Genomic DNA, 21,883 nt, shown 5'->3' with positions numbered 1-21,883 from the left:
CCACATAGTCCCAACAATATATTACAATACATTTTATTGAGAGGGTATCTTTGGAGCAGCTTTGGGGAACAGCAGTCCAAGGACAAGTCTATCTCACATGTTCCAGAGGGAGGACATAAGAAACCTCCACTTGTCCTGGTCCACCTTGCAAGTCAACCAGTGGTCATGTTCTTTTGATTGCCTTCCCCAACAAGTAGGTCTTCAATAGCAAGAGCTGGAGGCATGCAAGTATTCTCATTAGCTGAAAGATTCAAGAAGTTGATTTAAGCATTTGCAGTTTTCTCAGGTATGACCCTCTTGTGTGAGAATTCTGTGCACTTGTCCTTGGAGAAGAAACAGATGAAGTTCTGTCCAGTATAATAAGGATTGTTTCCTGGCCTTTATTTCACAGAGGACTGTAGCCTGGAACTAGAAGGGCCATACTCTTGTCTTCATTCTTCAGATCTATTCTCGATTTTAACATGTCTTCCTAGAGTTGTCTGTCATTCTCATATTATCCCCATATGAAATAGAAGCAGGAGAGTATCTTGTAGAAAGGATGTGTGGATGCAAAGAGGGCAAATAGAGGACTGTTTGTCTTTGATAGCCCAACAAATTGTTTGTATCTTGTGCAAATGATGGCCTAGGGTGCTCAATTTAGCCAATCATGAAAGCACACACAATAAGAATAGGCTTCCTTGTTCTTTCTTTCTTAACCTAGTTAAGATGAACTGCAAAAACTTGTAAACTGCTTTCACAGAAATTCAAGAAAGCAACCTATAACAAAACATTTTTTGCATTTTCTTTAAGTCTATAAATTTAATTCAGAGTACCAATCTTTTTGAGTTGGTAAAAAGCAGAAGTTTAGACTCAAATTGTTGGGTCTTATGTAGAACTAACACTGTGGGCATGCCTTACCTGTCTTGATGTTCTGTCCACACAGATTCTCACAGATTCTGTATCAGCCTGCATGTGCCCCTCACATCTCATATTTTTAATGCTTCTAAGCTATGCTTAAAGGATAAAAATTGATAGCTCCAATAACTAATTCTGCCACATTGTTTAAGGGATTTTTAAGTTTGGGGTCTTCATACTCATTAAGGAAAATGTAGTGCTTAAAATATTACAAAATCTTACAAAATCTTGTAGAAAAGAAAAAAATGAAACAAAATGAAACTACTCTGAAGTACCTTATTGCCCTTTCCTTTTCTAAAGTCTGTTTCTTTAAGCTGTACCACCCAGAATATTCCACTAAGTAAAAACCTTCCTGGAAAAGGAAAAAGGACCAAAACCCATTACTTTCAGATAATGTTTTCTACTAAGTGGACTCTTTTTATAGACACCAGTACAATGATTGGGGAAAAGTTCATTTAATAACATTTTTCATTTCTAACTTATTTTACTGGTAATCTTTCTGGATGGATATGGTCACAAATTTAGTAGCTCTTAGATACCACTATAAGTCTCTTAAATACTAGAAAACGCTTAATAATTCTTTCTCCTCCAATCTGTAAAATCTACAAGTGTAGTATTAAGTTAGGATAAGCTCACATAAGCATTAGAGGATGGAAGGACATTTCCAGAACTCTGGAAATGTCACTAGCCCACCCCAATCCTGTGTCATAGGGACAGTGCCTTGTAGCTAAAGATCTTGCTCAGGAGCCTGTAACCTACTCCCCAGAAATTGAATGCAGAGCACTGTATCTGTCGGCATTTTTCTGGGGGATGTGTCTGTAGCTTCCCTTAAATGTCCATAAACACACAGCTTAATTGCAGCGCGCTTCCAAGGGTTCCTTGTGCTTAGTGAATTACCGCCCTTGATTATGTTATTCGTTCTCAAGTGTGAACTCAGTATCATAAAGTGGTCTTTATAAAACTGATTACTAAGTTGGGTGAAGGGGCATAATTTTCATTAGCAGAATCTAGATGTCTGGAAATTTGGCTTGTGGTTCTTGTAGTTATTGATATTAATGCTTTTGGATTCTGAGGTGATTTAGTGTTTTTGTCTAGAAAAATAAGAATCAATTTTCTTCATCTCTTTAAGTCAGAAAAATGAATTGTGATGCATAAAGTTATTGAAATTCTGTGAAAGAAATGTTTAGCTGCAATATATCCCCATTACCAAGGACACAGAATCACATCTCTGTTATTTAGCTTTTATTTCAAAAGGAACAGGGTTGTTAAATGTGATCTTGTCCATATATTGCATTCCCGCTGGCTCAAGAGAATGCTGCCTGAAAAGAATGTAAAACAATTTAGAAGAAATGTTAAGAAATGGCTGAAAGGGAATTTTAAAAAGCAGTGAATAATTTGACAGAATTGAAATCTTTTATAATAGTACTGCAAAGATTAAAATAATTATAGCACAAGTTAGTTCTCTCACACTTTATCATTCTGTTCTTAACATCTGGGGATATTATGAAGTAGATTTGATATTCTACTATAATTTCTACCAGTATGTGCTATTATTTCTTTCAATCAACCATGATTGAACTCACTCAAGCATTGAAGTCATTCTCCCATGCCTGATGCCTCAGTCATCTTAGAGCAGGTAATTTAATGGTGCTCTAGCACTCTCCTGTGACCAGTTGAGCATAACACCTCCAGGCATTTCATGTTTTACTTTTATAAGTGGATTTAATGACATTAATTTGAAAAGGAATCTAATAGTCTGTATAATCTGTCTCTCTGCTCTTTACGCATACTTGCATATGCATCCACACCCACATCTGACTCAGTGATAAAGTGCTTTCTAGTTAAAAGTAAAATATTTCCCTTTCATATATCACTGAGGTAATGCTTAATTGCTGTATGGTTGGTCATTAGACCAGTGATTCTGTAGGGAAATACTAGGGTAACTGAAAGAAATCTTTCTAAGACTTACTCAAAATATATGAAATGAATATTAGCACCTACAGTAAAATTGTTAACAAATTTCAGGTTTAGTAAAGATATTCACTATATAGTAAGTCCCCACGTAATGCTGTTGGTAAGTTTTGGAGACTGCAACTTTAGGTGAAATGACATCACAAAACCAATATAAGCATAGACTAACTGGTATAGATAAGAGTTAAGTTGCAATGCCATGTTTCTGGTCACAGGAATACCACCAAACTTTTAAATAAAATTGCAAAACACTGCTAATACAAAGTAATTATTTGTATTTATTCATTCATTTTCCAACCCCCTTATTTCACTTCAGGGTCACAGTTGCTGGAACCTATCCTGGCAGCTCAGGAGGACTTAACTGTAGGACTCAACCATAGACTGGATGCCCTTCCATCTCAAAGCACAGACAAACACACGCACAAACATTCGCACCCACACACTCGCACACACTCACATGCACTCTGCTTGAGACATACCAGTGAACCTCACATGCACATGTTCTGAATGTGAAGGAAACCATAGCACCCAAAGAAAACCCACCCATGTGTGGAGAACATGCAGACACTGGCCCCTGCCAGGAATCCATTGCTTTTTTCTCATCAACATTACAAGTTGACCTTGAGAGAAACCACACCTTTAGAGGAACTGCTGTACCTGTAGTTGGCCTCTTTTAGAATGAATGCCTTAGCAGAACTGAATACAGAATAATCATAATTTCTTATTTAACCAAAATTCCTAGTGTGTTTGAAATATGAAGCTTTAGATTAAAAAAATATTGACCATTCTCAGGCATCCCACAAACATTCAATAAACTGAAACTTTTTATCATTGCAAATGACATTCATTATAAATAATTTCATACTGAAAAATGGTGGCTTATTAATGTCTGCTTCAAAATTTCATTAAAAAACAAAATTTCATCAACTTCTAAATAAAAAAATGTTGAAAATCTAAAATATACATACATTTAATCATCAAATAATTCTATGTTCTTTGTTTCTTTCTTAGGTAGGTATGGGAATGCCCCCCCTCCAACCAAACATCAGTTCAAGTTCATTCTTTTTTATTTGGGTCCTTATAAGAATGAATGCTTTAAATAACTTTTGGAGATACTATTTTAGCAAACAAGCTTATGTGGTTCAAATAATTTCAGTATGTGCAGAAAGAGTAAAATGACGGAAGTGATTTCTTTACCATTTCCACTCAGATCTCCCTATTGTCTTTTGTTATTTACAGTTCAAATCCACTCCTCTTGATCTTAGATTTTAGGCTGTCCCTCATCTGTGTTTCTCCTTCAATTTTTTAACACATTATCTCCATCGTGTTTCTTAGTAACAGAACGCCTGCAATGCCTGCCTGTTACCTAAAGGATAGAAATGTAAAATGTCTTGGTCTTCTAGATTTGCAGCTAGCTTTTTTAGCTTTTTAGAATTCTCTCTCATGACCATCTTTCTCAGATTCTCTAGTCCATTAGAATTAACTGCCTCCCACCTCCACATTGGTGCTTTATTCATGTGATACTTCTCCTAAACTCATTTCGGTTCTAAGGCCACAAAGTTTTCCTTAAACAGTTCAACACAGAGTGATTTTCAGCAGTGAGTTCATAGCATTATTCGTTTACTTTCCTGTTTACATAATCATATTCAGCATTAAGATATGTAACAGAATGGAGGATTTTATTCACCCAAGTTTCAGAAGAGCTTTTTATGTTGACCAATTAGAGCAGAGAACTGAAAGCATGTGCCTGGAGACTATGCTTGTTGGGAAGGTCAAGTGGTAAGGAGCAGAGGGCAGAGAAAGTGAAGTAGGAGGTGGTGAGGAGGGGTTGAGGAGGGGGTGTGATGATCAAGAGACTTGGAAGATGGCAATAAAATCTCTGCCATGAAAGTGGAATCCTGGAGAGATGATAGAATCCAAAATATCAGATGACACTTAGGAAATTATGTAATATACCCTGTTATCTAATTTTCAGAGCTATTTCTACAGGAAAACCTGCTGAAATAATGGTGTTATTCTGTAAGGCTATCAAAATGAGATGTGCTTTTTTTGAATGCACTGAGACAGGTACAAGGAAATACAGGTTTATAAGGATTGCTAATAATCCTTGCTTTTTTTACTTGCCTTCTTTTTATGGGTTTGTGATATCTTCCTTATTTATACTCATGTGAAGAGGAAATAGATTTTGCTTTCTTATAATTTGTGGTCTGAAGAACAGGATATGATAAATGTTTTGTACTTACTACTGTAGATAGTCCAGAATATTTTTTTCAAGAAAAATTTTCTCAAAGTTACTTTAAAAATATAGTTAGAGTATATAAAGTTTTTAAGCATATTTAATGACTCAAGGAGATGTCAAGCTACTACTTGAAAAATAAATTATTTTTCTTCCCCTTGGACTTGAAAGCTCAAGGGAAATCTTAGCTAAAAAATATCCAGACAAATTTTTAATTCATGGTGAGAAAGAATAAGGAGTGCTTAATCTACTGCTTCAGAAGAAAAGTAAGAAGAAAAAGAGGCAGCAGTTGACAGATAACATCAGTTCTCTTTTGAGTTACTTATGAATGTTTTAGTTTAGTTTCTTTATTCAAATACAAATGCTACTGGAATCTATTCTGGGCACAATGTGCCTAGGATGAAAGAATGTTTCCAAAATGCTACTGGAGCATTAAGACTTATTTTTACTCCTAAAAGTCAGACAGCAGAGTACTGTTGATAGTTTCTTATAGTGGTTAATTTATGGAAGGGAAATTAAAATATTTCCTTCTTTTAGTAATGAAACAGTGAATCATGGTCTGGGCATCTAGGAGTAGAAAGAAGTGGGAGGCAGCAGAATCTATTCCTAGACCCACCCCTGATTCATGCAATGAATTTGGACCAACCTCTAAATACTTCTTTGTCTAAACATCATTAGAACATTGATTCATTGATTCATTTATTCATGCATGTAACATTAGTGAATAACCATAAGACAGCCAAACGTATAGAAATCCATGGATATCTATATACACACAAACGTGACATATATATGTCATTGCAATTCACTGTGACAAGGAATGCAACACATGTGTTTTAAGGCACAGTGTGGAAAAAAGGAGCATGTAAGGTAGGAAGGGCCAGGAAGTGTTCTTAGGTGGGTCTTGAACAGTCAGGTGTTCAATTGGAGGGATTAGGAGGATAATATTCTAAGTACAGAGAACAGTATGTGCAAATATACAGAAATATGAAATAATGTTTTTGAGAGGGAGTGTTATTAAGAGTTTAATACTATAACTCGAGGGGGAAGGAAGAGCAATGGAGGATGAAATTAGACAAAATAAGTCCAAGTATTTCATATGCTATACAAACAGTGTAACTGAATGTTTCCCTCAAGATAATAATATGATCATATTTCCATTTTTCAGAAAGATTACCTTGCTGATCATGTGATAAATTTCAAGTTACAGAGACTAAATTTAGCCATTTAGAAGGAAATTGCCATAATCGTAGCAGATAATGGATGAGAACCTGTACCAAAGCAATGGGAGTGAAGAGGCTGGGCAGATAATAATGATATTAAGGAAGTAAATCGGGACAGAGATTTATGGAATCATTAGAAATGGGATGACTGAGAGCAAGGTATTAATCCCGAATATGGATCAGATTTCTTGTTCAGTTGAAGGTTACTTGCTCATTTCAGTAGCTTATAATTGGAAGAACGATGATGGAATATATTGTATTTGTATGTTGAATTTTAGATAATAATATTAACAAAAAAATCTTGGGATATTTCTTTTCTTTCCGAATGGAATTTCCCAAAGTTTAATCCATGTTTTCTAGAGTCTGGATATGATTCCAGTGAGTACTTTTTTTTTTTTTAATTGATGTAATGTTGATTTCTAGCACTGTATATAATTTAGGAAACAGGTTTACACCAAAAATACCCATGGTTCTTTATCCTAGACTACTGGAGGACCTCCCCCATTTGTTCCAATGAATCTTCATATTTCTAGACCTTTCTGACACAGAAAGTTTACTCCCTTTTCTAAAGATTTCCTTCTGTTCACTTTCTCCTTTTATTTTAATATTTAATTTCACAGTAAGTGACTATGTGGCCCAGAATTACTTTTCGGAAATTTGGAGGATGATATCTACAAATAAACTCATAGTAAATGACTCTGGTCCTTCACATTACCACTAACTGCTTTAATATTTTTAACCATTTTGTTGATATAGTAAAATAGATATTCAGCACTACCCCATTCTCACATTTATAAACTCTCTTCTGCAACATGGTTTCACCATTTTTTAAAAGGAATATTATATGATTGCACTTTAAGTTTTTCATGTTTTATCAAAATAAAACATAACTGCAACGGCTTTGTGAAAAAAATAAGGGACCGAAGGTTGGAGGAAAGAACAGAAATAAAGAAAACCTCTCTAAACCAGCTATGAGAATTAAATGGCAGGCTTATATTTTATTTTTATTTATTTATTTATTTTTCTTAAATTGATCACTTTTAATTTGTTTTCTTTAAGATTTATTTATTTATTTACACAAGCACTAGGTACAGTCAGAAGCGCGGGAGGGTGAGAGAATTCACCAGAGCCAGAGCGGGGAACAGAACAGGCAGAAGGACCGAAGTACACTGCTGAGGGGAGCAGCGGGCAGCAGGAGAGGCCTGCACGCCATGTGGGACCCTTACCCGGTGACCGGGGATCGAACCAGCGCTGCAAAGGCTGCGGGCAGCTTCGCAGCCCAGAGCTCAACTGCTGCGCCACCAGGGGAGGCCCGGCAGGCTTATATTTTAATAGAAAGCTATTTTATGAGTATTTTCCTCTTTCTTATTTATTTCTGTAACATTTCCCCTATGAATGCCTATTTTCAGTAATCAAGCTGACTTGAGTTGATTGCCTGGGATAAAAATTGCCAATTGTAATTTAATTGTGAAAAGACATGAGATACTATGAAACAGTTCCCTTTGTTATTATGTCTAGAAAAAAAGAAAGCAAATCATGGAAATTTTAATCTGTAATAAGTTGATCATGTGCCCCACAGGGCAATATATTTATATATTCCAGTGTGTATTGTATAAATTAAACTTTAAAAATATCACCAGAAACAGTTGTAGTTTTAGAAAAAAGCTAAAAATAAATACCTATTTAAGAACTGCCAGACAAAAACATCTATTTTTGTACTTTCTAATTTGTCTTCCTTAAAAAACCAACTTTCCTATTTCTGCATCATTACATTAGTTTTCAAATGCAATCAAGCTTCTATTATTTAAGTACTGATTAGAAAATTCCATCATTCCTGTTATTCTCTGTTCACTTTCACCATCTCACCCCTCATGATCATTGTTTGCTGAAAAAAGGACAAAATATGAAATCAAACACTGATCTGCAATTTTTAAAGTCCTGGAAAAATATTTGAAAATATTTAGTATGGAAGACATGAAACTACTGACTATGGTTAAAAACAAAACAAAACGCCTATGTTAAATAAGAACTTTAGTAATTTTTGTTCAGCAAAAATTTTATGTCATTGACATATGTAATTGAGAGTTGGCTTTCAATTAAGTATGAAGTAGAAAAACATGGTTTTAATATGGAACTTTATATTCAATAGAAATTGTTGTCCTTTAAATTATTTATATGCACTGATCAAATATGTAACTATTAACAGTCTAGTAAATTATTTAATATTTCTTTATCCTTTAATATTTTTTCTTCAATGTTTTTTTCTTCTTCCTGTCTACCTGCTTTAATTCCTTAAAAAAATGTAAAGAGAATATTTTTCAAAATTTCTGTGATCTCCCTTGGAGAAGGTTTAGATAATTTTAAGAGCATAGTAAAATGCTATTTGAGATTGTAAGCAACATAAAGTATCCTGGTGGACAATCTAGTGTCCACACACTGTTAACCTTGACATTTCTCTTTTACTTCCTCTCTCTTCTCTCCATTATTCTCTTTTTCCCTCCTTATTTCTGCCTCTTCTCTCTCTTTAGAGTTCATTGGTATACCTGTTGTGATAGTCAAGGACTAAGGAGCATGAAGTGAGGAAGGAGCAATCCAGTACAGTGCCTGTGTGATTAGTCAAGGAACTGTTACAAATGATATAGTCTAAGACTATGGAGAATCACCATATCTACCAGGAAGTCAATTATCCTCCTACCAAAATAAATAAATAAATCATAAATAAATAAAAATGGATGTTTTTGTCTCTAAATTTAAAATAATCAATTCAAATTATGTGAAACTGAATGACATAAAGATAAAGAGCATAGTTAATTCAACATTATCAAGTGAAGAACGGGGTGATAAAAGATAATAGCTTTCTCAGAAAAGATTAATGAGAAAATGAGTTTACCCTGACAAAAGGATTTGGATTTTCTCACACCTTTTCAAAAGCCATGCATTTAATTATTATTATCTGAGCTTATATAATTTATTTAAAGTCTCTAATTAGATTAGATATGAAGAATAATATAATTAATGCTTCAAGATCTTTTCATATGATTGAGGTTGTATGAACATGTTTACACTATACCCATCTATTTCCAAATATTTAAACACTGTAATGATAAAATTATGTTTAGACTTGAAATCTGACAAACTAATTAAAGTTGAGAAAAGTTTAATTTCTAAGAAAACATAAAAAAGTGCTCAATTCTCATGCAGAGTGAAAGAAATTTAACAGTCAACTCTTTGGAGGTAGGAGAAGAACAATATTCAGTTCCAGCAGGAAATGCAGCAAGCAGCACTCGGGGACTGTGGTCAAAGGTGGCCCAAGATGTACATGCATCTTTAGTCCAAGTGCTTTCCTGGCCGTGGCCTTGATTTCTTCATTATCAAATAAGAAATTGCATGCAATTACCTTAAATTATTTCCCACTCCATCATTTTGGACTTTTTATCATGATACTTGTTGATGATAGGAGCAGCAAAACCATGAATAAAATTTCTGGGGATAAAAGTGCATCCTTTCTCACCAAGACTTAACTGAAATGACAGGAACACACAAATAATCTATTGTCATCAACAGAAACTTGGATCAGTGGTGTACTATCCACATGCCACAAAGTTTCAGGAATACTGGACAAATAGAACACCGGAGGGTCCAGACAACTGAGGTTAAGGAAGTGTGGCTTTCCTGGGGAGCCAGTGAGGGATTCTTTATTGAAAACATGTAAGCTTTCCGGATTTCTGTGATAAGGGAAAAGGAGAAGCACAGACCGAGATAAGAGGAGATATACTGACCCCGAGGGAGAGGACTGCACAAAACCAATGAAAACCCTGTGGGTGGGAAGTTTCTCTCTCAAATGTCTTCTCACTGAGTTACCTGAGGGAACTTCTCTCTGATCCAGCAACACCATGACCTAGGAGATGATGAGACAGGATGCTCCCTGCACACAATGGCCTAAGGAACCAAACAGGAAGGGGCCTTCATGCTTTGAGACTTCACCTCACTCAAGGGAATAAAAAAATAGCACAACTTAAAACCCTGCCTTCCTCCCTACCTCCCACAGGTTTTTAGATTACTGCACTCTGTACTTGCAAGAAGGAGTATAACATCACAGAGAATAATCAAATCTTACACAAAAGCACCACACTTTGGGGGGAAATTCATGATCCAGCTTGCTTGCATCTCAAGCATGGTGAGGATGACTCGTGTGCCAGAGCGGCTTATACTGCCTCCAAAAAGCTGGTTGTTAAATTTTTAGGAATTGTGCAAGCCTGTTTTTATCATGTTGGTAACTTGAAATCAATCATTATGGAACCGAAAAGTACACTGAACAAAATAAGAAATTTTCTAAAGAGGCTCAAGAATACATTTGGGGGCCTCCCTGGTGGCACAAGGGGTTAAGCACTGCAATATGAAGCAATCCAAAGCCTCTGCAGCATGAGTTCAATCCCTGGCTGGCCAGAGAACAACCCACATGGCGCAGCAGACCTCTCCTGGCTCACCTGTTGCTCCTCTCAGCAGTATATTTCACTCAGTCTGCCCATTCCCCACTCTGTCTGTGGTGAATCCTCTCACCCCCCACATCTCTGGCCTGTACTCCAGCTCTTGTATGCATAAATAAATAAATATTAAAAAAAAAATGTTCAATTTAAAAAAAAATACATTTGACCATACAGAAGAAAAGGTAATAAATCTTGAAGACAGGTCAATGTTAGGAAATAGACAGAAATAGAATAAGTAAAAATAGAGACTCAGGGATATGTTAGATACCAACATACATGTAATGTACAAACATACATGTTAATAGAAGAGAGAAAAGGATAAAAAAAATTAGAATAAATGATGTCATTTCCATTAACATCAAAAGAATAAAATCTTTAGGGAAAAATAAAAACAGAAAAGAAGTTCAAAAAATGTATACTGAGAATTCCAAATCACTGGTGAATGTAACTAAATACCAAAATAAGCGCCAAACCCTCCAAATCCATGGATCAGAAGATACACTATTATTAAAATGGCAATACCATCAAAATAGACCTACAGATTCAATATAATCCCTATCAAAATTCTAGCTGCTTATTTTCAGAAAATGAGAAGCTTGTCCTAAAATTTATATTTAAAAGCAAGGGACTCAAAATTACCAAAGTGATTAAAAAAAAAAAGTTGTTGGTGGAATCACACCTTCAATTTTCAAAACTTACTACAAAGCTAGGATGATCAAGACTATGTGACAATAGCATAAGTATAGAAATATAGATAAAAGGAATTGAGACTTCTGGAGTAAATGCCTAAATTTATGGCAAATTGATTTTTAACAAAGGTGCTAAAACAATTAAATGAGGAAAATAGGCTCTTCAATAAGCGGTTTTTGGATAACGGAATAACCACATGTCAAAAAACATCATTTTTTGACTCCTTTCCCCCATTTCATAACATATGAGAAAAGTCTGTATCACTCCCAAGTCTAGGCTCACTCCAAATGGCCATGTTACTCCCCCAAATGAAAAAACTGAATAAGGATTATATACTTAAATGTAAGAGCTAAAACTCTAAAGCTATTAGAAGAAAACATAGGCATAAATCTTTGTGATCTTTGGGTAAGTAATGGTTTATTGATAACCAGAATACAAGTAATTAAAATAGATAATTAGACTTTATCAAATGCTTTTTTAAACTGTGCTTCAAAGGACACTATCAATAATGTGAAAAAAAATCCCATCTAGCTAATGAGAGACATATCCATATATATATATATAGAGAGAGAGAGAGTTCTTTATTTATATAAAGAACTTTAATAACTCAGCAACAAAAAGAAAACCCAGTTAAAAATGGTCAAAAGATTTAAACAGATGTTTCTCCAAAGAAGATATGCAGTTGACCAATAGGCACAAGAGAAAGTGTTGAAAATCTTCAGTCACTAGGAAAACACAATGTGATGCTATTTCATCCCCAGTAGGATAGTTAAAAAAAAGAAAAAGAAAGAAAAGAAAAACAATAACAACTATTGATAAAATGTGGAGAAATTTTAACCTCATGCATTACTGGTTGGATTGTGAAGTAGTACAACTGATGAATTAATAAAAGATAGTGATATATATATGTATATATATGTATATATATATAGAGAGAGAGAGATGTAATTTATAAAATGGAATGTTATTCAGCAATGAAAAAGGAATGAAGGACTGATACATGTTATTGCATGAATTTCCCTTGAAAACATCTGGCTAAATTAAATAAACCAACCATGAAAGACCACATGTTGCATGATTTCATTTATATGAAATCTAAAGAGACAAAATAGTAGATTAATGACTATTTAAGTTTTGGGGGATGGGCATACAGAATGACTCCTAATGGGTATAGAATTTTTTGGGGGTGTGATTAAAATGTTTAAAAGTTAGCTTGTGATGATTATAGTACAACTCTGCGAATACACTAAAAATCGTGGAATTATACACTTGAAATGATGAATTTTATGGATGGTCAACTACATCTCAATATGGATGTTTGAGGAAAGAGGAAGCAAAGGAAGAAAATGCTTCTGAGAAGGATTTTAGTGTTGATACTGAAAATACAATAACTAATGTTGCAGGAACCTTGATTATCAGAGTAGAAGCAGACCTCAGATTTTTTGGAGGTTCCTAGAGGCTCCCTCCTGGCATATGCACTATGGGTGTTTTGGGTGCTATGGAGGATGTTACACGATGCTGTGGGGAACAGGTAGTTTTTCTGGAGGGTTGTATAGATAGAATTTGTCAATGTGCACAAAATAGGTCCATGATCCTTAGTCTTACATCCTTGGAGTTCTTTGGAGCTAGATGTGTTTCAGAATTTTTCAGATTTTTTTAAAGTTACTTTGGCTTCTATATTCAACTATCAATTTATAGAAAATGCAGTGATCCAAGGAACATCTTAATCTTTACTCTGCAGTAACAATCAGTAAGTGTTCCTGTGGGGTACTCTATAAAACAAATGGCTGAATTTCTTCAATGAATAGTGGCAAAGTTAAAAAATAAATAAAAAGAAAGCTATTGTTTAAAGAAGATTTTGGTCAAACCAAACAGTGACAATTATGTGAATTTTGTTTGGATATTGACTCTAATAAATCAAATGTAAAAAATTAAACTATCAAATTCTTGAAACAATTGCCCAGGTGGTAATATTGGAAATTATTGTGAACATAACTTCAAAACGATATACTGGTAGAGATGAAAAATACTAGTCATGAGTTGAGAATTGTTAAAGCTTAGGTGGGGGGTACATGGGAACTCTTATAATATTATATTTCTTTTTAACTGAATTAGAAAATTTCCAAAACAAAAATTTAAAAAAAAAAAATAAAAGATAATATGAGATAGGTCTACCCCCCAAGAACATCTGGAAACAGCATACAATGATCAAATTTATTACCATTCCTGCTACAAAGTAAACAATAGTCACCCCAAGTAGGAAAAATAAAAGTTATGAATAATCTCCTGTCAGGCAAATCTTTATGCCAAATAAATTACATAAGGATTCTGGTTTTCAGAAAATTTTGATTGAGAGATGTTGGATAAGGGATACTCACTCTTATTTCAACTACTTATTCTACTGTTAAAGAGAATTTTGCCTATTTTTTGCTACTATCTTGTAAACCTAGAGATGTTAGGGATTCTAAGTCACCACTGTATACAAGTGTCTAGTCCCATACAATTGGACTGATAAGAAACTTACACACTTGGTAAACCATATAAACACAAAGACATTGCACATGCATAGGAATAAGTGGTGACATCTTTTAGTATTTTGTTCAGAAGGTAAAGATTAGGACCTGTTGGTATTAGTAATGAGACTAGATTAGAACATTTTTTATTGTTGATACTACTATACTGAGATCATCTCAATTTACAACTGAGAACATCCCACCTGATTCAAGAAGCTTAAAAAAAAAGTCTTTATTAATAAATGTTTTTAAATCTATGGAAAATGCACATTATAAAAAAGGCCATATAACTTCACTCAGATTCAAATATTAAACATACCACACTTGCTTTCTCATTTTGTCCCCTTTCTCTCTATGTATATATTTATGAGGTATACATTTTTATATACATATAAAGACATTTTTCTGTTCAAGAGTCAATTATTCACACAATGCTCTTTTCCTATAAATAAAATATCTTTTCCATACATGTCTCCAAAATCAAAAAATATAATTAATATGGGACTATTATCTAATCTATAGACCTTATTTAATTATTTTCATGATTTTTTTCATAAATGTACTTATTAGCAAAATAAAAAAAATGTATTTGTAGTCCAAGATCTAATTCAGGATCACAATTTGCCATGTGTCATTAGTCTCCTTCAGTTTGGCATAGTTTCTCAGTCATTCACGACACTGACATCTTTGAAGAATGAAAGGCCAGTACTTTGTAGAATATTATTCAATTTGAGCCTGTCTAATGTTTCCTTCTGGTTGGGTTCAGGCCAATCCAGGTCCATTTTTGGAAAAAGTACCAGGGAAATGATATTATGTCCTTCTCAAGCCATCCCATCAGGAAACTCACAGTATCTTTTGTCTCATTTCTGATGATGCTAAGCTTGATATTTGCTGAAGGCAGTGCCTCCCAAGTTTCTCTGCTGTTGCTACTATTTTTCTATTTATAATTAGCATTTTTTGAAAGGATATTTTGTGACTACATGAATATCCTGTTTTCCATCAAATTACCCCTCACTAGTTTGGCATGCAATGGTTCTTGCTTGAATTAATCATTATAATGATTGGCAAACTTTTATCTAATTGATATCGATAGTCTCCAGTATAGGAGAACTTTTCTTTCTTCCCAAATAAGATAATCTGTTTGCTTATATTTGTATGAATTCATAGATTCATGGTTATTTTTTGTAATCATTATATTTTATCCAACTTAGACAGTGTGAGCCCCTTTAAACTGACTCCTCTGTCCTTTTGACATGTTATCAGGTTCATCTTGCATTTTAACAGTCCTGCCCAAAACTGAGCCACATCTCCAAGGGTAGCTTTTTTAATGGAGAATGGTATTTAGAAATGCAGATGTAGGTATTAAGTCATCTCATTGCTACTGTAATATCGTTGCACTTGGTCCTTTCTTTTCAGCAGAGATTGAGATACACACACACACACTATCTGTCTATCTATCTATCCATCCATCCATCCATCCACCCGTCTATCTACCTACCTATCTGATTATCTTTCTATGTATATCTGTATCTATGTTATCTGTAATATATAAAATTACTTATATATGTTGATTGTAACAAACCACTGATTCTAATAAATTCCAATTCAACACAAGCAGGTTTATAGCAGCCTTATCCCTTTCCTCTGACAATGAGAAATCTCAAGCCCATTATTCTCTCTCCCTTTTCTCCCCATCTCTCTACTTCTCTGTGTTATGTGCAAGTATATGGTCATAGTTGGAGATTTTTAAGATATATTTTTATTGCTTTCTAATTTAAATTTATTGACATTAGAGAATATACTCTGTGTGATTTCAATTCTTAAAAAGAAAATTGCCTCTTGTGTTATGGATCAGTGAATGTGTATGAAGCTTCTTTTAGGTGAACTGTTTTATGTGTTTTGATGATGTTAAGTTTTTTGAGACAATTGTTCAACTTTGCTATATCCTCACTGATTTTTTATCAACTATCAACTGATTTTCTTTTTTTTAAAGATTTATTTATTTATTTATTTATTTATTTATATAAGCACTGGGTACAGTCAGAAGTGCAGGAGGGTGAGAGAATTCACCAGAGCCAGAGTGGGGAACAAAACAGGCAGATTGATGAAATACACTGCTGAGGGGAGCAGTGGGTTTGGCAGGAGATGTCTGTTGTGCCATGCGGGTCCCTTGCCAGAGGCCGGGGATCGAACCAGCACTGCAGAGGCTGCGGGCAGCTTCGCAGCCCAGTGCTCAACCGCTGCACCTCCCGGGGAGGCCCAACTATCAACTGATTTTCTTTTTTCTTTTTTAAACTGATAAAAAGATGCTTGCTTTATTTTTTTTAATTTAAATTTTATTTTTATATTCCCCATACAATTACAACCCCCTTATTTTGACCCCAATCCCTCCTTTCCCTACTCCCCACCCCCCAACAGTGTCTCTTGTTCATAGTTATTTGTTGATTTTGATATTTTCTTTCTTATAGTTATTCTTTTTCCTGGTCCCTTATTTAAGTTTTCTAGATTCCTGCTATGAGTGAGACCATCCGGTATTTTTCTTTTTCTTTCTGGTTTATTTCGCTGAGCATGATCCCTCCCAGCGCCATCCATGTTGCTGCAAATTGCATGTGTTTATCTTTTTTGATTGCTGAGTAATATTCCATGGTGTATATGTACCACATCTTCTTGATCCAGTCATCTACTTTTGGGCATTTGGGCTGTTTCCAAAGCTTAGCTATTGTAAACAGTGCTGCTATAAACATAGGGGTGCAGGTGCTCTTTGGAATTGATGTTTCTGTGTCCTTTGGGTAAATACCTAGGAGTGGAATTGCTGGATCATATGGAAGCTCTATGTTTAGTAGGTCCAGAAATCTCCACACAGCTCTCCATAGTGGTTGGACCAGTTTGCACTCCCACCAACAGTGCAGGAGAGTTCCTTTTTCTCCACATCCTCGCCAACATTTGTTGTTGCTAGTTTTTTTAATATGTGCCATTATCAACTGATTTTCTATCAAAAGTAGGATCACATGATCCTACTTTTCTATTGTCTCCTTATATGCTTTCCTCATTTCTGTACTATTTTTTTAAAGATTTATTTATTTATGCATATAAGAGCTGGAGTGTAGGCCAGAGGTGTGGAGGTGGTGGAGGAGAGGATTCACCAGAGACAGAGTAGAGAGCAGAACAGGAAGATCTACTGAAATACACTGCAGAGGGGAGCAGCAGGAGAGACAGGAGAGGTTTGCTGTGTCATGTTGCTTAGCTCCCTGACCGGGTATTGAACTCATGCTTCAGTGGCTGTGGATAACTTCATCGTGCTGCGACTTATCCCCTTGCACCAACGGGGAGACCCTGTGCTAATTTTTAAAAATCAGTTCTTTTTCTTTTTTTTTCCTTTCTTTGTTTTTATTATATCTTGGTTGAAGAAAATACATTTTTCAGGATGGAAAATAAATAACATTTTCTAAACCCTTCCAAATCTGAGAATGTCTTTCTGATTTCTTTAGGCATGAGTTAGAACTTGTCCATCACAAACATGTCTCCTAAAATTCTATTGACACGTGAAAAAATCAGTTCTTTTCCATATTTTGCTTTATACACATACAAATGCACTCTACATACCTACAGACAAAATGCTTTGAAAAGTAGCAACAAATACCAGCAACCTACCTTTCAGAGAGATGACTTATGCAAAACTATGTGAGGTCTGCTTTTAATAGTCACTTGTTTTATTGACATATTCTTTTCCTGTTTGACAAAATGCAGTCTCTACATAAAAGGTCCAGTAGCACAACCTAACATCCACAACAGAAACCTAGCACAGTTTTTATATAGGCTGTAAACTAAGAGCAATTTTTCCTTTTTTAGTAATGAAAAAGTTCAAAAGAACTACAATATTTTGTGATGTAGAACTCAAATTTAGTGTCTCAAAATTTATTAAAAATCATAGAAAATATTGTGTTCAGTTGAAAACTATACCCCAGCTCTTGTATAAATAAATAAATCTTAAAAAAAAGGAAAACTGCATTGTACATATACTGCACATCTTTTTGGGTTACCAGATTATAGACTTTCACCCTCTGTGAGCTACTTTTTTTTTTTTTAATTAATAAATTTTATTTTTATATTCCCCATACAATTGCAATCCCTCCATTCTGACCCCAATCCCTCCCCTCCCGCCCCCCACCCCCCAAAAAGTGTCTCTGGTTCATAGTTTTTGTTGATTTTGATTTTCACTTTCTTATAGTTATTCATTTTCCTGGTCCCTTATTTAAGTTTTCTAGATTCCTGCTATGAGTACTTTTAGCTGTTTGTAATTGTAGGTAGCTGATAAACATGCAAGCTCTCCCTGTCCAGCAGAGTTTTGACTCTTCATTCTTTCTTTTTTTTGAAGATATATTTATTTATGCATACAAGAACTGGGGTACAGGCCAGAGGTGTGGGGGTGAGAGGATTCACCAGAGACAGAGTGGGGAACAGAACAGGCAGACTGACTGAAATACACTGCTGAGGGGAGCAGCGGGCGAGACAGGAAGATCTGCTGCGTCAGCCAGGAATCAAACTTGTATTGCAGTGGTTGCAGATAGCTTCATAGGTTGCGTCTTAACCCCTGGAGCCACCAGGGAGGCCCTGACTCCATTCTTTTATTGGAAAAAAAAATTTTTTGCTTTCACTTGCAATTCATTTACTCTATAAAAAGTGGTGTTTCAGGCCTCCCCTGGTGGCTCAAGCAGTTGAGCACCGCACTGTTAAGCTCTCTGCAGCCTCTGCAGCACTGTTTCGATCCCGGCGAGCCGGTGAGGGTCCCACAAGGCGCAGCAGACCTCTCCTTTCACACCCACTGCTCTCCTCAGCAGTGTATTTAGTTAGTCTGCCTGTTCTCTTCCCCGCTGTCTCTGGCGAATCCTCTTACCCTCTTGCGCATCTGGCCTGTACCCCAGTTCTTGTATAAACAAATAAATCTTTAAAAAAAATAAGTGGTGTTTCTTCTTATTTTCTTTGAACCATTTGTATCATCTGTTTGTTCCATCACATAAGTAATATAAAATTACATGTATTTATTTTTTGATCTGTATGAGTTATAAGAATGCTTTTCCTGGAAAAACACAATCACACTTTTGCACTAAAACAGCAGAGTTTAATAGTTGTAATGGGTCCTCCTTGGTGGTGTAGGGGTTAAAGTCAGTGCTATCAAGCTATTACCAGACACTGCTGCATGAGTTCAATCCCTGGCCTGGGAGCTAACCCACATGGCACAGCATACCTCTCCTATCTCAGCCACAGCAGTGTGTTTCAGTGAATCCGCCTGTTCTGCTCCCCATTCTAGTGAATCCTACCCCCTTCCCCTCACCTCTGGCCTGCACCTTAGTTCTTGTATGCATAAATAAATCTTAAAAAAAAAAATAGTTGTAACAGAAATTTATGGCTTGGAACTGAAAATATTTACTGTTTGTCCTATTTTTGCAGGAAGAGTTACCTATAACTGATTTAAATCATACCGACCATTGCAGAAATTTAAGAGTTCTAATGAGGAGTAACCATTTTCAACAGACATTTCAGTTCTCATCTTCATTTATAGAAAAAAAAAGATTTAAAAATACAGATTAAAATGGCCATATCTGTGTAGGAGTTAGGATTTAAAAATTTACATTTTTTCATTAAATCATAAGCTTCTTAATTGAATCTTTTAAAATAATTTAAGTTCATTCCTACCATACATAAAAAAGGTCAAATTGCCTGTATCTGCCCCTATATTAATTACCAGACACATTGAATTGGAGGACACCAAAATCATCCACCATATTACCATGTTTTTGGAGTAGAGTTAAACTGAGAAGAGCTGTTCAAGAATGACTTCTGCAAAACAAATTGATCCCCTCAGATATGTATTTCAAGATTCAATTTCAAAGGGCTTATACATAGTCAAGAAAGCCTCTTGCTTTCTTGGTGATAAACACAATTGCTGTCACTAGAGGGAGCTGGTTTTACATAAAATTGTGGTAGAAATATAAAAAGGGGGAAGAACACGTTGTTATTCATGTTTTTTAAAGTATTTTCAAAATAGCTTCATTTTCTGCAATAAATTGTACCTGCCAAGTAATTACTTTATGAACTGAAAGTTTTCCTCAAAGGACTGTTACCGTTCCCAAAGAATATCTGATACTCTATTTTTGATCATGGAATAAACATTTTTATGGGATATTGCTTAATTTTCACATAGTAGTGTTGATGTTCATAATATTTTAATTATTCTTTATCTTTAATTTTGTTTAGAAGAGAATTCTGTCATTTTTTCAATTTGGTCAATGTGTTAAGCAGAATTTCAGAATGCAGAACATGATTTTCGTGAAATTGCCTCTTTATTTGATGGAGAGAATATTAACATTTCTGTGTTACTTTAAAATGCCTAATTTTTAGTGAGTGGGAAAATGAAAAAAGAAGGAGTCATTATTTTATAGAGTTGGAAGAAACTGAACTAACACCTCTATTTTCTTTTTCTTCCAAGATAGTTGTGAATTTGTTAATCACAAGTTATATCTCTGAAACAGCTTTGCACTATAAGCAGAATTTTTACTTATTTACAACAAGGTTGCAAATTATGACTTTCAGGCAACAGGCTGGCAATAAAGTAACAGGCAATAAAATAAAGTTTTATTGAAACACAGCCACACCCAATCATTTAAGTGTTGCCTGTACTACAACTACAACAGCAGAATTAAGTGTGTGTCTCAGAGATCTTATACTCAAAAAGTTTAAAATACTATCATTGCATATAAATAAAGTTTGTGGAGTCCTACTTTAAATTATATTAATTAAAAAAATCTGTATTGAACAAATGAGTGGAAGAATGGAGGAATGAATGAATTGAATTATTTCCATGAGTGTGTGGCATAGAGATAAACTAAGACTTTTTTTTTTTAAACTGAGACATTCTTTGAGCCAAGTAAATTCACTCTTTTATAATGCTTGTATGTATGATTATGATTCTTTTTAGAACAATTTAGTATTACACAGTGGCTTTTCCTTCAGAGGACAAAAGTGCATCCAAATAGTGATTCTTTGATATCATTGGCCTATAGTTTGAGCTACCTGAGAGATATGACATGGAACTCAAAATTCCCAGGTTTTCTTATTTTTTTTTCCTGTTTCCTTAAGAACTTTTACTTGCATTAAAAATAAAAACAGACCCAAAATGGAGATACTCATACCAAATCCCACCAAGAAATACTTAACCTTATTGCAAGTCCATCTCCCAACTGCGGACACTTAAACTTATCTTTCTGGACAGCACTAGTGAGATCATCTATACAGGACCCATTTACCTTCCCGAAGTGAGGGTGGCTTTCTTTAAAATTGGCTTTCTTTTCTTTCACTGATAACCTTGTCCCACCTTCTTTTTGACTAGAAATACCTATTTTATAAAACTCCTCACTCCACACATTTCTATTTGCTAGATGAAATGCTGCCCTATTCATGAATCCCTTAATAAAATTAATTAGATCTTTAAAATTAACTTAGAATTTTTCTATTTAGCATTTGGAGCAGAATTCACTAAATTCAACTAAGAAATAGTTGGTCTAATTTATCTTGCTGCCATTTCCCTGATGCATTGATATCAATGCTTATAAATTCTTAATGAATCTGTTTTTAAGTTGAGGAAAAGACCTAATTTAGATATGGAATTGAAATTGGTAAAACATATTTGACCAGTTTGTGGACGTTTAATAGGTAAAATTGTCTCAGGCAATAAAGAACTTAGTTAATTTATTGACCAGCTTAAATACACACACACACACACACACACACACACACTTTACCTTGCTGACTTTAGTAGCTCACATTGTTTTTTAAAGATTCAGATTATACCATCCCTTGATATTATTTTGG

At 34.8% G+C, this 21,883-nt stretch overlaps 1 long non-coding RNA gene across 2 annotated transcripts in view; it reads right to left on the bottom strand.

Moving 5' to 3' along the window:
- Positions 1–2,128: 2,128 nt before the first annotated feature.
- The window catches only part of LOC129146787 (uncharacterized), a 31,748-nt gene continuing 11,993 nt past the window's right edge, over positions 2,129–21,883 (bottom strand). For both annotated transcript variants that reach the window (XR_008553998.1, XR_008553999.1), the window contains one exon: positions 2,129–2,213. This is a non-coding gene — a long non-coding RNA (uncharacterized LOC129146787). The remainder of the gene's footprint in view (positions 2,214–21,883) is intronic.

This window comes from Talpa occidentalis, unplaced genomic scaffold (genome assembly GCF_014898055.3).
Source record: "Talpa occidentalis isolate TD23 unplaced genomic scaffold, MPIMG_talOcc4v2.1 talOcc4.4, whole genome shotgun sequence".
Classification (NCBI taxonomy): domain Eukaryota; kingdom Metazoa; phylum Chordata; class Mammalia; order Eulipotyphla; family Talpidae; genus Talpa; species Talpa occidentalis.
This window is presented reverse-complemented; position numbering and strand designations above follow the sequence as displayed.